This window comes from Vulpes vulpes, chromosome 9 (assembly GCF_048418805.1).
Source record: "Vulpes vulpes isolate BD-2025 chromosome 9, VulVul3, whole genome shotgun sequence".
NCBI lineage: Eukaryota > Metazoa > Chordata > Mammalia > Carnivora > Canidae > Vulpes > Vulpes vulpes.
The window spans coordinates 33478193-33491043 of record NC_132788.1 but is presented as its reverse complement, the minus strand read 5'-3'; the positions used below and the strand labels follow the sequence as shown (position 1 = coordinate 33491043).

Sequence of the window (12851 nt, the reverse complement as noted above, 5' to 3'; positions counted from 1 at the left end):
TACACATCATAGTCTAATAACTTTTAATTAACAACTTGAAGTAGGAGAACAGTATGACTCTCCATTCAATTTGACAGGTGCCCAAATTTTTAAATAGTTAACTGGATTTACTATTTTAGGATAATCTACCATATGACTAAAAGTTAAATGCACAGAGCAGAAGATTATAAGAAGAGCATTTCTTATTAGTGTCACTTTTTCTGCTTGGAATCACATACTGTACTTTTAATTGATTAAGAATATGTTAAAAGGGCAGATGTTGGTTTTAAGCCACAAGGTCAGAGTGTAGAGGGATATGTGTAAATCCTATGTTTATTAGATCTATAAATATAGTTCTTTCTGCACTAAGTCCGTTTAATTTCTAAGAACCCAGCCCTCAGACCTAGGACTGCTTCCCAGCCCACTGCTGGAATTCCTGATCGTGGCAGTCTGCTGAAACATGAGTTCAGTTACCAAATATAGTTGAGTGGAGTAAGAGGACAGATGCAAGTCCGAGGCCACAGTTGCCTCAAAGTGACCAAGGACCAAGCCGTCTTTAATGAATAGGCAAGACCAACCTCCGCTCTCCCAGAGAAGAAGAAATGCTCATTTGAAACCCATCACCTTTTCAGAGTCTTCAAAATAAACAAGGATTGAAAAGGTTTGTAAGATATTTCTTAATATACTATTAGGGCAACATTTTCTCAACTTGTTTTAAGCTAAAAATATAATAGTTTCCCTGAAATTATAATACTATTTAGACAATGCCTTGATTTTTCTTTAATTTGGAGAGAAATGGGAATTTTGTACTCTTTCCAAAAGAAAATAATACATAAGATTTACCTTTATTTCTACCCCCACTGTCAAATAACTGAATTTTCTCTTATAATCTTAAATATGCTAAATTGGTGCTATCAGTCCCTGAAGAATGAAGTGTAGTTATGGAAGCAACATTTGTCAAGATTGTTTGATAATATATGTGTTATGTTTCACAGAAAACATGAATGCAGTTAATTTGAACTTTGCCCATACTTAAGCTAAATACTGATGTCTTACAGTTGTGTACGGTAGGTCTTAGTAACATTTTAAGTTGTTAACTATACTTCCAACAGATTTTTAAAATCAGTTTATATAGTAATTGCAGACATAGTAAATTATATCTATGCATAAAGTTTACATGTTTATTTATAAAAAAGATAAAGCTTACTAAGGGAAAACTACAGGCAAATTTAAATATCACAGTATGATTTTATATCATGTTGTTTTAAGTTACACATGAAATTGTCTTGAATCCAATATATGAGGTTGATACAGAATGGTTTGAGGGTCATATTACTTTTTTAACATTTACTAAAAATACTAATCACCTTCTAGTATGAATACTGTGACCACATATCAAGCCCATTGCCTAACAATACTATGCAAAATCTGTTTGATCATGTATGTGCAGAAATTACATAATAAATATCCTTTCCAGTATTTTTCCTCAAAGAACTTGAATGCTCATCTCGATTATTCAGATTTTAAAAATCGAGTCTATTTGACAAATTATTAGTAACAATAGACAAGGTATAAGATTTATTTGGCCAATAAATGCTCTGTAAATATGTGATTACATATTCCTAGAATACAGATTAGTTGTTTCCCATTCTAGTGTCTAATATGGATTAGGGTCTGTATTTTAAGGGCTCTATGTCAGTTCCATCTGAGCTTCTCTCTGTTTTATTGCTAAAACTGAATATTGAGGGGTCCTGTAGCATACTTTGTAATACAGTGTGTATCTAGATTATACTGGACAATGACAATCACTTTAATTTCCTTACTTCATTGAAAAAAGTGTAGAGGGAAAACACTAGTCAAGTTTCAAAAAATATGATGTATTCCTGAAGATATACCAACTGAAATGTGTAAGGACAAAACAAGGAACTCCACTTCGTTATTAATAATATGTGTGTGGAGGATATCAAAAGGGATTGAGATAACTGAGTTACAGTCAGGAATTTTAGCTATCTGGAGTTAAGGGCTATGTCCTAGCTAAATTCTAGCAAAGAAAACAAATATTGAGTGAAGTAACTGACTATAATTTGTAACTGTTATATTGGAGAATAGAGAAACAAATTTGGTAACTAATTTTTAACCTGCATACTTTTGATATTAAAACTCATTTTTAAAAAAACACAAGTAAATCCATTTCAACCTAAGCCAGCTTGACTACACATAAAATTTCTTTTCCAAGATTCCTTTTTCACAAAACTTCTGAAATTTTTTATATTCATTCCCTTTTTTTCTTTTTTCTTTTGAAAACAATCAGTTAGTTGTTTTATTTTAGGACAAATTATTTTTTTTCCTTAACAATTTGTATACCTCATACCTTTTCTTACCAAATACTCATACTACTTTCCTTGCATAGAAATGGTTCCCTTAATATTTCTAGTGGTTTTAATGACACATGCTAATTAGAATTCTTAACCCTTAAAAAAAAAAAAAAAAAGAATTCTTAACCCTTAGAATCCTTAATTTCTAGCAAAAACTAAGAAGTACATAATTGTGGACTATCACACTAGCATTCTGTGAGTTGGCAAATTTATAAATACATTTTATTTTTAAAATTTTTTTAAAGATTATTTATTTATTTATTCATAGAGACACAGAGAGAGAGAGAGAGAGGCAGAGACACAGCCAGAGGGAGAAGCAGGCACCATGCAGAGAGCCTGACGTGGGACTCGATCCAGGGTCTCCAGGATCATGCCCTAGGTTGCAGGTGGGGCTAAACCGCTGCGCCACTGGGACTGCCCTATAAATACATTTATAATTTCTAGAAGTATATTCTTCCTCATAGTAAAATTTCAGTGTGGCACAAAACATGTTTACTAATAGACCCAAATATTTTTAGTTCCACTATAAAAGGATGCCAAAAGTGGATAAACCTATATTCAGTTATTAATGTTTCAGTACTTTATCTTATTTGGAAATGATATACTCAATGCATATTCATCATTTAATTTATCTCAGTGTAATTTTAAGGTTTTAAGTTACAAAAAATATTTTGGAAATTTTTTAAAAAAATGTTTTAGAGGCGGTGGTGGGGAAAGGGAGAGAGAGAATCTTAAGCAGGCTCCACATCCAGTGCTAGCCTGAAACAGGAGGCTCAATCTCACAATCTTGAGATCATGACCTGAGCCAAAATCAAGTCAGATGCCTAACTGACTGAGCCACCCAGGACCCCTTTCAAAACTACTTTTAAGTAGACATATCATAAAGCATAATTACTGTTTAAAATTCATTTATGAACTTTTATGTATATTCAATTTACTTGATAATTATGTTTATTCATGAAAATTTCATGAGACATTGAATAGCTAATCATCATTTTTAAAAAATATTTTATTTATTTATTGAAGACACAGAGAGAGGCAGAGACACAGGCAGAGGGAGAAGCAGGCTTCCTGAGGGGAGCCCGATGTGGGACTGGATCCCGTGACCCCAGGATCACGCCCTGAGCCTAAGGCAGACTCTCAACCACTGAGCCACCCAGGCACCCAGTTTATCATCACATTATCTTTCTTGCTTTCAAATTATGTAACACAGGTAAACATGAGATTACTTGACTTTTTGTAAATCTAAGTGAAATAAAAGTTGTGTCCCATTACATTTAATGCTGATAATCCTAAAGACATTCCTGTCCTAATTAAACCAACAAATATAAACTAGCTTTTTTTTTTCCTGAAGATTATCCTCAATCATGTGAACTTGAAAAACATTTGAGTTGGTTTCTGTATTTCTGAGAATATACTTGATTTATATCAATGATTGCCTTTAACCCAGTTAAATAGAGCTCTTTACAAATTAATTTTGGCAATACTATGTTGAGGTAAAAATTTCATCTGCAAGATACTATGTACTACACACATAAACACAGAGACATGCAAACAGAGCTCTTAATAGCTTTTATTTTAAAATTGTAGCTATGAGATAGGTACAATAATGCAAAACTCACTAGTTTATAAAAGAACAATTTTGATCCAAATCGTGTTTCTAGAAGATGGAATAAGCTAAGGTTACCTGCTGAATGGCTGAAATGTTTTACTAATTATGGAGAAAACTCTTAAGATTATTTGCCTCCTTCCCTTTCTTGTTTGTTTGTTTTTCCTTTCTGATAAGAATTACCTCCCTGAATTTTGCATTTCAAAAAGATGGCCTCAGTTCCTAGAGAAGATCAGACAAACAAGGCTTTTGAGATAAACGGGAGGTTTGGGGATTGGTAAAAAGGATAAGTGGGCTTTTTCTGTTCTTGTAAAGACTCAATTTGTAAGACCAGTTGTACAAGTTGCCCTCAGTTGGTAGTACATCTATTTTTAATTCCTCAAAGAATTGGGCTGCAATCTGAATATATCAAGGCACTGATCCACCTACATTGTCCTCAGTTTGCTTCTTTATATCAGTGAGATCTTTTTTTTTTAATCAGTGAGATCTTTAAGATAAAAATGGAAGTTTCTTGTGTTCTGGGTTTACAGCGATTTGTCTTTAGAATGTTGTTCTTCCCTAGTACCTAGTTTTACTTATCTTAGGAGAAAAAGCCTTTGAAAAACTTTATCAGGCTCTGAATATCAGCTTTTAATTTGGCCAACTTTTGACCATAGCACTACTTTAAAAAAATCCTTCCAAATATCTTCTTGGGTTTCAGCTGGGACAAACAGTAAATATTCCTGGTAGTATTGAACAACCTCATGGACCCAAGACAGTGGACCCAGTCAGTAAAGCCTCTGCTGCAAAATAGAATGCAACCCACTTTTCTGCCTGACCATATTTTTGGTGCCCCCACACTGACAGTTGCCAAGTCAAATTCTCAGAACACAGAAGAAGACAAATGGGAAGACAATAGTTGTCCCTGGGAGAGAAAGAATCAATAAGCAATGGTTCTGGATTTGGAAGGAAGAAACTGTGAAATTTTACCTTCCTCTCTCACTGGCACTAGTGATCCAGGAAAGCTGAATTCTGGGAATAATTTTCACCCTTTGCCAGCTTCTGCCAGTTTTCCCAGAATCCTTTCTGTGAGCTCCAGAGTGAGTACATCTAAAGTGTAAACCAGTATCAACCAGAATTTTTTGCAAGGTTTTCTATTAATTTTGTTTTAATTTCCCCTTGGCTATGTAAGGGATAACTGGTAGCAGTTGACTGCAGAATGTCTAAGTCCATCAACCCTGGATGGGGCCCATATGGAAGCCCTCTTTTGAGGGTAAATATGGGGGTGTTGAGTTGGTGTCAAGAATTTGATAAAACCTTCAGGGACAATCATATTTCCAGTGTCCCAGTTGATTGCAAGTGATACCAATTTCTAGACCAAAGGTGTGATTATGGTGAGAATGCAATAGGATTACGATGAGAATGTGATGGGAAAGGCCCAAGGGTTTTAGGTTTCTAGCCTTGAGGCTATTGCACTTACAAGGCAACTTGAACTTTTGCCTACAGTCTTGTGGTCTCTTCAGAGTGGAAAAGTAGTTCATATAGAGGATTAATAGATGGTGAGTACTCAGGTTAAGTAGGATAATTTTTCATTAGCCTTTTGCAATGAATCTTTCAATGAAACTGTTTAGAATCTTGAGCCATTTTGGAGACTTCTGCATGCCAATTAAAATACGTAACTTATTCCATTTGTTGATTTGGAAACCTTTGCTTTCAAGGACACTTCTTAAATGAATGATCTTGTCTAATTGGAATGTTCCCCATAATGGCCATTGTAATTCTAGGTTTTAGTAATATTTTGCTTTTTTTTTTTTTTAAGGTATCTGCAGTTACCAGCACCATAGTTCTTAGACATTAAATAAGCAGGTGTGCCAAAATGTGATATGCTCAATTCTTTGAATCTTGAGAATCTGTTTCTTTAGCTAAGTCTTGGTTCTCTCAGAGCCAAATTAAAACCTAAGAGGGATGTGCCACTGGATTGGAGGTTTTGTGGTGTTTTCAATGTGCCTCATTTCACAGAAATTTTGAGGTTGGTGGGTGAACTAGTATCAAACTAACTTGCTCTATGATCAACTTCCCAGCTTGGGAGTCTTAGAATTAAGTAATATGTGCTGATAAGAGCTTTTAATTGCTCTATCCCTGCCCGCCAATTTTGTGGCTTTGACTTCCAAGTTTCCCATTAGCATTAGATCTATTATTCATTTCACAAGGTATCTTTATAACGGCAGATACCCTAACTACTTTTACTTGTGCTTACTTAGATGTTGGTTTTGATGGTCTAAACAGTCTGAATTTCTTCTTATTTTCCCAAGAACCCCAGTAATTTATGCTATGGACTCACCTCAGGCTTTGTGAGTCCCCTAATGAGTACCTCCAAATGCAGACTCCCAATATGACTATTCCAGAGCCCTTACAAGACTCCCAGAATCTTTCTTGGATTTGTTTGTTTATATACACTTTTTCTGTGTGTGTGTGTATACATTTTTAAATAAATTTTTCTAAAATAAAGTTTGTTTGGATCAGAGAGCTGAACACAAAGAAGTAGAGAATTCAAGTGTGACAGTGACTTACCCATAGCCCTCATAACAATGAAAGGAACAGAAAATTCAAAGGGTTCAGAAGGCATCTTAACTATGCAGCATCTCTATAGGTCATTACCTGTCACATTCAGATTCCATCTTTGTCACTAACAACTGTTAAAAAATTATTAAACTAAATAATTTAGGTGATAAAAACAAATTTTATTTGAAATTTCATGAAGTGCATAGCTTTCTTTTGGAGAATTGCAAATGGGGTGGAAAGCAGGAAGCTTTTTTAGAAAAAAAATGAAGAACAAGGAAGAGAAAAATAGAAAATATCTTATTGGCAAGGGCCACTTAGTCATCCTTGTTTGGAGGAACAAAGAGCAAGAAAATACAGATAGAGCCTGGAGTTGCTTGGCATTTGGGGATTGATTGATTGTGTTTCTGGTCAAAAGAGCATTTACAAGTCACAAATTATCTAAGTTTCAATTTGCTTGGAAGGGATCCTCAGGCAGAAGTGGCTTCATCATTGGCCTAGAAGATTATTTTAATAAAAGGAAGAAATTATCAATAATAACTGTGAATGCAAATGAACTAAATGCTCTAATCAAAAGACATAGCATGACTGAATAAATAAAAAAGCAAGACCTAACTACATGCTGCCTATCAGAGAGTCATTTCAGACCTAAAGACACACACAGATTGAAAGTGAAGGCATGGAAAAATATTTATCATGCAAATGGAAGCAAAGAGAAAGCTGGAGTGACAACACTTCTATCAGACAAAATAGACTTTAAAATACAGACTTTAACAAAACACAAAAAGGACAACATAATCATAAAGGGAATATCCAGCAGAAAATATGACAATTATAAATATTTGTGCACCCAACATGGGAGCACCCAAATATGTAAAACAACCATTAACACACACAAAGGGAGAAATCGATAGTAATAGAGCAATAGTAGGGAACCCTAACACCCCACTTACATCAAAGGTAAATCATCCAGACAGAAAACCAACAAAGAAACAGTGGTTTGAATGACACATTGAACTGGATGGAGCTAACATATATACTCAGAACATTCCATTCAGAAACAGAGGAATACACATTCTTTTCAAGTACACATGAAATAGTCAACAGAATAGAACCCATATAGGCCACAAAACAAGTCTCAACAAAATCAAAAAGACTGAAATCATATCATGCATCTCTTCTGATCATAACACTATGAGACTAGGAAACAACTACAAAAAAAAATGTGGAAAAACCACAAATACATGGAGGTTATATAACATGCTACCAAACAATGAATGGGGAATAGGCTAACCAAGAAACCAAAGAGGAAATAAAAAGAATACATGGAGATAAAATGAAAACACAATGGTCTAAAATCTTTGGGATGCAGCAAAAGCTGTTCTAAGAGGGAATATATAATATATAGATGTATATAATATATAGATGTTGCATATATATGTTCATATATAGCAATATAGTTCCCTCTTAGAACCTACCTCAAGAAGCAAGAAAAATCTCAAATAGCCTAACCATAGTTTGGCTAGTAGAAAAAGAACAAACAAAACCCACAGCCAGTAAAGAAGGAAATAATAAAGATTAAATAGGAATAAATGAAATAGAGACTAAAAAAACACTAGAACTGATTAGTAAAATGAAGAGCTGTTTCTTTGAAAAGATCAACAAAATTAGTAAGCATTTAGCCATATTCATCAAAAGAGAGAGAGAGAGAAACAGAAAGAGGACTCAAATAAAATCAGAAATGAAATAGGTGAAATAAAAAACAGCACCAGAGAAATATAATCATAAGAGAATATTATGAAAAATTATATGTCAACAAATTGGACAACCTAGATGAAATGGAGAAATTCCTAGAAACATATAACCTCCCAAAGAAATAGAAAACCTCCAGGAAGAAATAGAAAATTTGAACAGACCTATTAATAGCAATTAAATGGAATCAGTAATGAAAAAATTCCCAACAAATAAAAATCCGAGACCAAATGGCTTCACAAGTGAATTCTACCAAACACAAAGAATAGTTAATACCAGAGCACCTGGGTGGCCCAGTCGATTAAGCATCTGGCTCTTGATTTGGGCTCAGATCATGATCTCAGGGTCAGGAGATGGAGCCTCATGTCCCATACTCAGCAGGGAGTCTGCTTGAGAATTCTTTCTCCATCTCTCTGCCCTTCCCCCATTCACATACTCTCTCTTTCTCTCTAAAATAAATAAATAAATATTTTTTAAAAAAGAATAGTTAATACCTATTCTTCTCAAACTATTTCAAAAAACAGAAGAGGAAGGAAAGCTTCCAAATTCATTTTATGAGGCCAGCATTACCCTGATGCCAAAAGCAGATAAAGACACTATAAAAAAAGAAAATTAGAGACCAACATTTCTAATGAACATAGACATAAAAATCTTCAATAAAATATTAGCAAATTGTATTTGACAATACATTAAAAAAAAAAACATTTATCACAATCAAGTGGGATTTATTCCAGGGGTACAAGGGTGATTCAGTATTCATAAATCAATCAACATGATACATCATGTTAACAAGAGAAAGAAAAAAGCCACATGATCATCTCAATAGATGCATAAAAGTATTTTACAAAACACAGCATCCATTCATGATAAAAACCCTCAAAAAAGTGAGCGTAGAGGGAATATATCTCAACAAATAAAGGCCATATATGAAAAATGCATAGTTAACATCCTGATATTCAATGATGGAAAACTGGGAACTTTTCCTCTAGGATCAGGAACAAGACAAGGATCCTTTCTCACCACTTTTATTTAACATAGCCCTAGAAGTCCTAGCCACAGCAATCAGATAACAGAAAGAAATAAAAGGCACCCAAATTGATAAGGAAGAAGTAAAACTTTCCCTATTTGCCAAGGACATGATACATACATAGAAAACCTAAAAGATTCAACCAAAAAACTACTAGAACTGATACGTAAATTCAGTAAGGTAACAGGATATAAAATCAATATACAGTAATCTGCTGCATTTCTCTACACTACTAATGAAATAGCAGGAAGACAAATTAAGAAAACAATTCCATTTACAATTGCACCAAAAATAATAAAATGCGTAGGAATAAACTTTTTTTTAAATTAATTTTTATTGGTGTTCAATTTACCAACATACAGAAAAACACCCAGTGCTCATCCTGTCAAGTGTCCACCTCAGTGCCCGTCACCCATTCCCCTCCAACACCCGCCCTCCTCCCCCCTTCCACCACCCCTAGTTCGTTTCCCCGAGTTAGGAGTCTTTATGTTCTGTCTCCCTTCCTGATATTTCCCAACACGTAGGAATAAACTTAACCAAGGAAGTCAAAGACCTGTACTCTGAACACTATAAAACACTGATGAAAGAAATTGAAGATGACACAAATGGTAAAATATTCCATGCTCATGGATTGGGAGTACAAATGTTGTGTGTGTGTGTGTGTGTGTGTGTGTTTAAAGATTTTACTTATTTATTCATGAGAGACACAAAGAGAGAGAGGCAGAGACACAGGCAGAGGGAGAAGCAGGCTCCATGCAGGACTCAGTCCCAGGACTCCAGGATCATGTCCTGGGCTGAAGGCAGGCACTAAACCTCTGAGCCACCCAGGGATCCCCAGGAGTACAAATGTGAAAATATCTATACTACCCAAAAGCAATCTACAGAATTAATGCAAACCCTACCAAAATACCAACAGCAGTTTTCACAGAATTAGAACCAATAATCCTGAAATTTGTATAGAGCCACAAAAGATCCCAAATAGCCAAAGCAATCTTGAAAAAGAAGAAGAAAACTGGAGGTATCCAAATCTCAGATTTCAAGTTATACTACAAAGCTGTAATTATCAAAACAGTATGATACTGGCACAAAAATAGGTAGATCAATAGAACAGAAAAGAGAGCCTGGAAATAGTCCCACAACTATATAGTCAATTAATCCACAACAAAAGAGGCAATAGGGGCAGCCCCAGTGGCTCAGCGGTTTAGCTCCACCTTCAGCTCAGGACTTGATCCTGGGGACCGGGGATCCAGTCCCATGTCAGGCTCCCTGCCTGGAGCCTGCTTCTCCCTCTGCCTGTGTCTCTGCCTCTCTCTCTGTCTCCCATGAATGAATAAATAAATAAAATCTTTTTTAAAAAAAGAACAAAAAACAAAAAACAAAAGAGGCAATAGTATATAATGAGAAAAAGTCTCTTCAACAAATAGTTTTGGGAAAACTGGATAACTTTATGCCAAATAATAAAATGTGAGACATGAAATTATAAAATTCCTAGAAGAAAACATAAGGAGTAATCTCTTTGATGCCAGCCATAGAAATACTTTTCTAGATATGTTTCCTTTGGCAAGGGAAATAAAAACAAAATTAAACTATTGGGACAATACCAAAATAAAAGGCTTTTGCAAGGAAAAGGGAAAGGAAATCATCAACAAAACAAAAAGATAACCAACCAAATGGGAGAAGATACTTGCAAATGATATATCTGATAAGGAGGTTAATATCCAAAATGTATAAAGAACTTATATAACTCAGAACCAAAAAACAAATTCAAAACAATTCCAAAATGATCAGAGTACATGAATGGATATTTTTCCAAAGAAGACTTACAGAGAGCCAACAAACATGAAAAGATGCTCAACATCACTAATCATCAGGAGAATACAAATCAGAACTACAATGAGATATCACTTCACACCTGTCAGAATAGCTAAAATCAAAAACACAGTAAACAAGAAGTATTGGTGAAGATGTAGAGAAAAGGGAACCCTCATGCATTATTGGTGGGAATGCAAACTGGTGCACTTACTGTGGAAAACAGTACAGAGGTCCCTCAAAGAATTACAAATAGAATTACCATATGATCCAGTAATTCCACTATTAGGTATTTATCCAAAGAAAACAAGAACACTTCAAAAAGATATATTCATTCACCCCGATGTTTATTGTAGCATTATTTATAATAGCCAAATTATGGAAGCAAACCAAGTGTCCATCCATACATGAATAGATAAAGAAGATGTGGTACATATATACAATGGACTATTACTCAGCTATAAAAAAGTAATGAAATCTTGCCATTCGCAACAACATGAATAGATCTAGAGGATATAATGCCAAGTGAAACTTGGTGAGAGATAGACAAATACCATATGATTGAATTCATATGTGTGATTTAAGATGTAAAACAAAGAAAAAGAGAAGTGGGTCACCTAGGTGGCTCAGTCAGTTAAGCATCTGCCTTCAGCTCAGGTCATGATCCTGGGGTCCTGGGATTGAGCCCCATGTCAGGCTCCCCATTCAGTGGGTAATCTACTTCTCTCTCTTCCTCTGACCCTCCCCTGGCTCTGCTCTTTCTCTCTCTCTCTCTCTCTTAAAAAAAAAAAAGAGAGAGAGAGAAGCAAGAACATTTTTGTTTCTTTCTCTCTTTTTTAAAATATTTTTTGATGAGTCTGACTTTTTTTTTAATTGTAGTTCACCCTACCCAGTAACATACATTCCACTAATCATGGGCCAAGCAAAAATGTTAGTGGATCATTTAACATAGTACTTGAGTGCCATACAGTAACTACATTTTTACAGCAAAAACATACATGCTCATAGAGTTCTTCAGCTAAAATTCAATATGGTATTATATTACTCAATTTGAATCTTGAAGCGGATGAATTATTGAAATCAACTGATTTTTTTCCTAAACATAATGAATTAAAATAGCATTTGAACAGAAAATGCATAGTTTCCACACAATCCAAAGCACCATAAATGTCCCCTCCACAAACATAATACCTCTTATTCAACTAACGGAAATTAGTTAAATGTGGTTGCTATAGAAACGTGGAACTGTCCTGTTCAGATTTTCCAAGCAGCATCCTTCCAGATCCATATAGACAAAACATTCTTGGTTTTATCAATTTTGTTGTCTTAAAAAAAATAGCTCCTAATTTCATCAATCTGTTCTATCGGGGTTTTTTGTTTTATGTTTGTTTTTTTAGTTTCTTTATCATTTATTTCTGCTCTAATCTTTATTTCCTTCTTTCTTCTGGTTTTGGGAGGTTTTTGTTGTTGTTCCTTTTTAAGTGCCTTCAAGTGTAAGGTTATGTTGTTTGAGGTTTTTCTTGCTTCTTGGTAGACTGGTATTGCTATAAAACTCCCTCTTAGAACCATTTTTGCTGCATCCCAAGGATTTTGAATGATTGTATTTTCATTTTCAATTGTCTCCATGTACATTTTGATTTCTTCTTTTATTTCTTGATTGACTCATTCATTGTTTAGTAGCATGTTATGTAATCTCCATGTATTTGTGGTCTTTCCAGATTGTGTGTGTGTGTGTGCGTGTGTGTGTGGAGTTGTTTTCTAG

The 12851-nt window shown here is 34.7% G+C and overlaps 1 protein-coding gene across 3 annotated transcripts in view; it reads left to right on the top strand.

Annotated features, from left to right (window-relative positions):
- Positions 1–464: 464 nt before the first annotated feature.
- The window catches only part of PALLD (palladin, cytoskeletal associated protein), a 401027-nt gene continuing 388640 nt past the window's right edge, over positions 465–12851 (top strand). For all 3 annotated transcript variants that reach the window (XM_072719731.1, XM_072719730.1, XM_072719732.1), the window contains exon 1: positions 465–640. The gene's annotated coding sequence lies outside the window, so the exon portion shown is untranslated. The remainder of the gene's footprint in view (positions 641–12851) is intronic.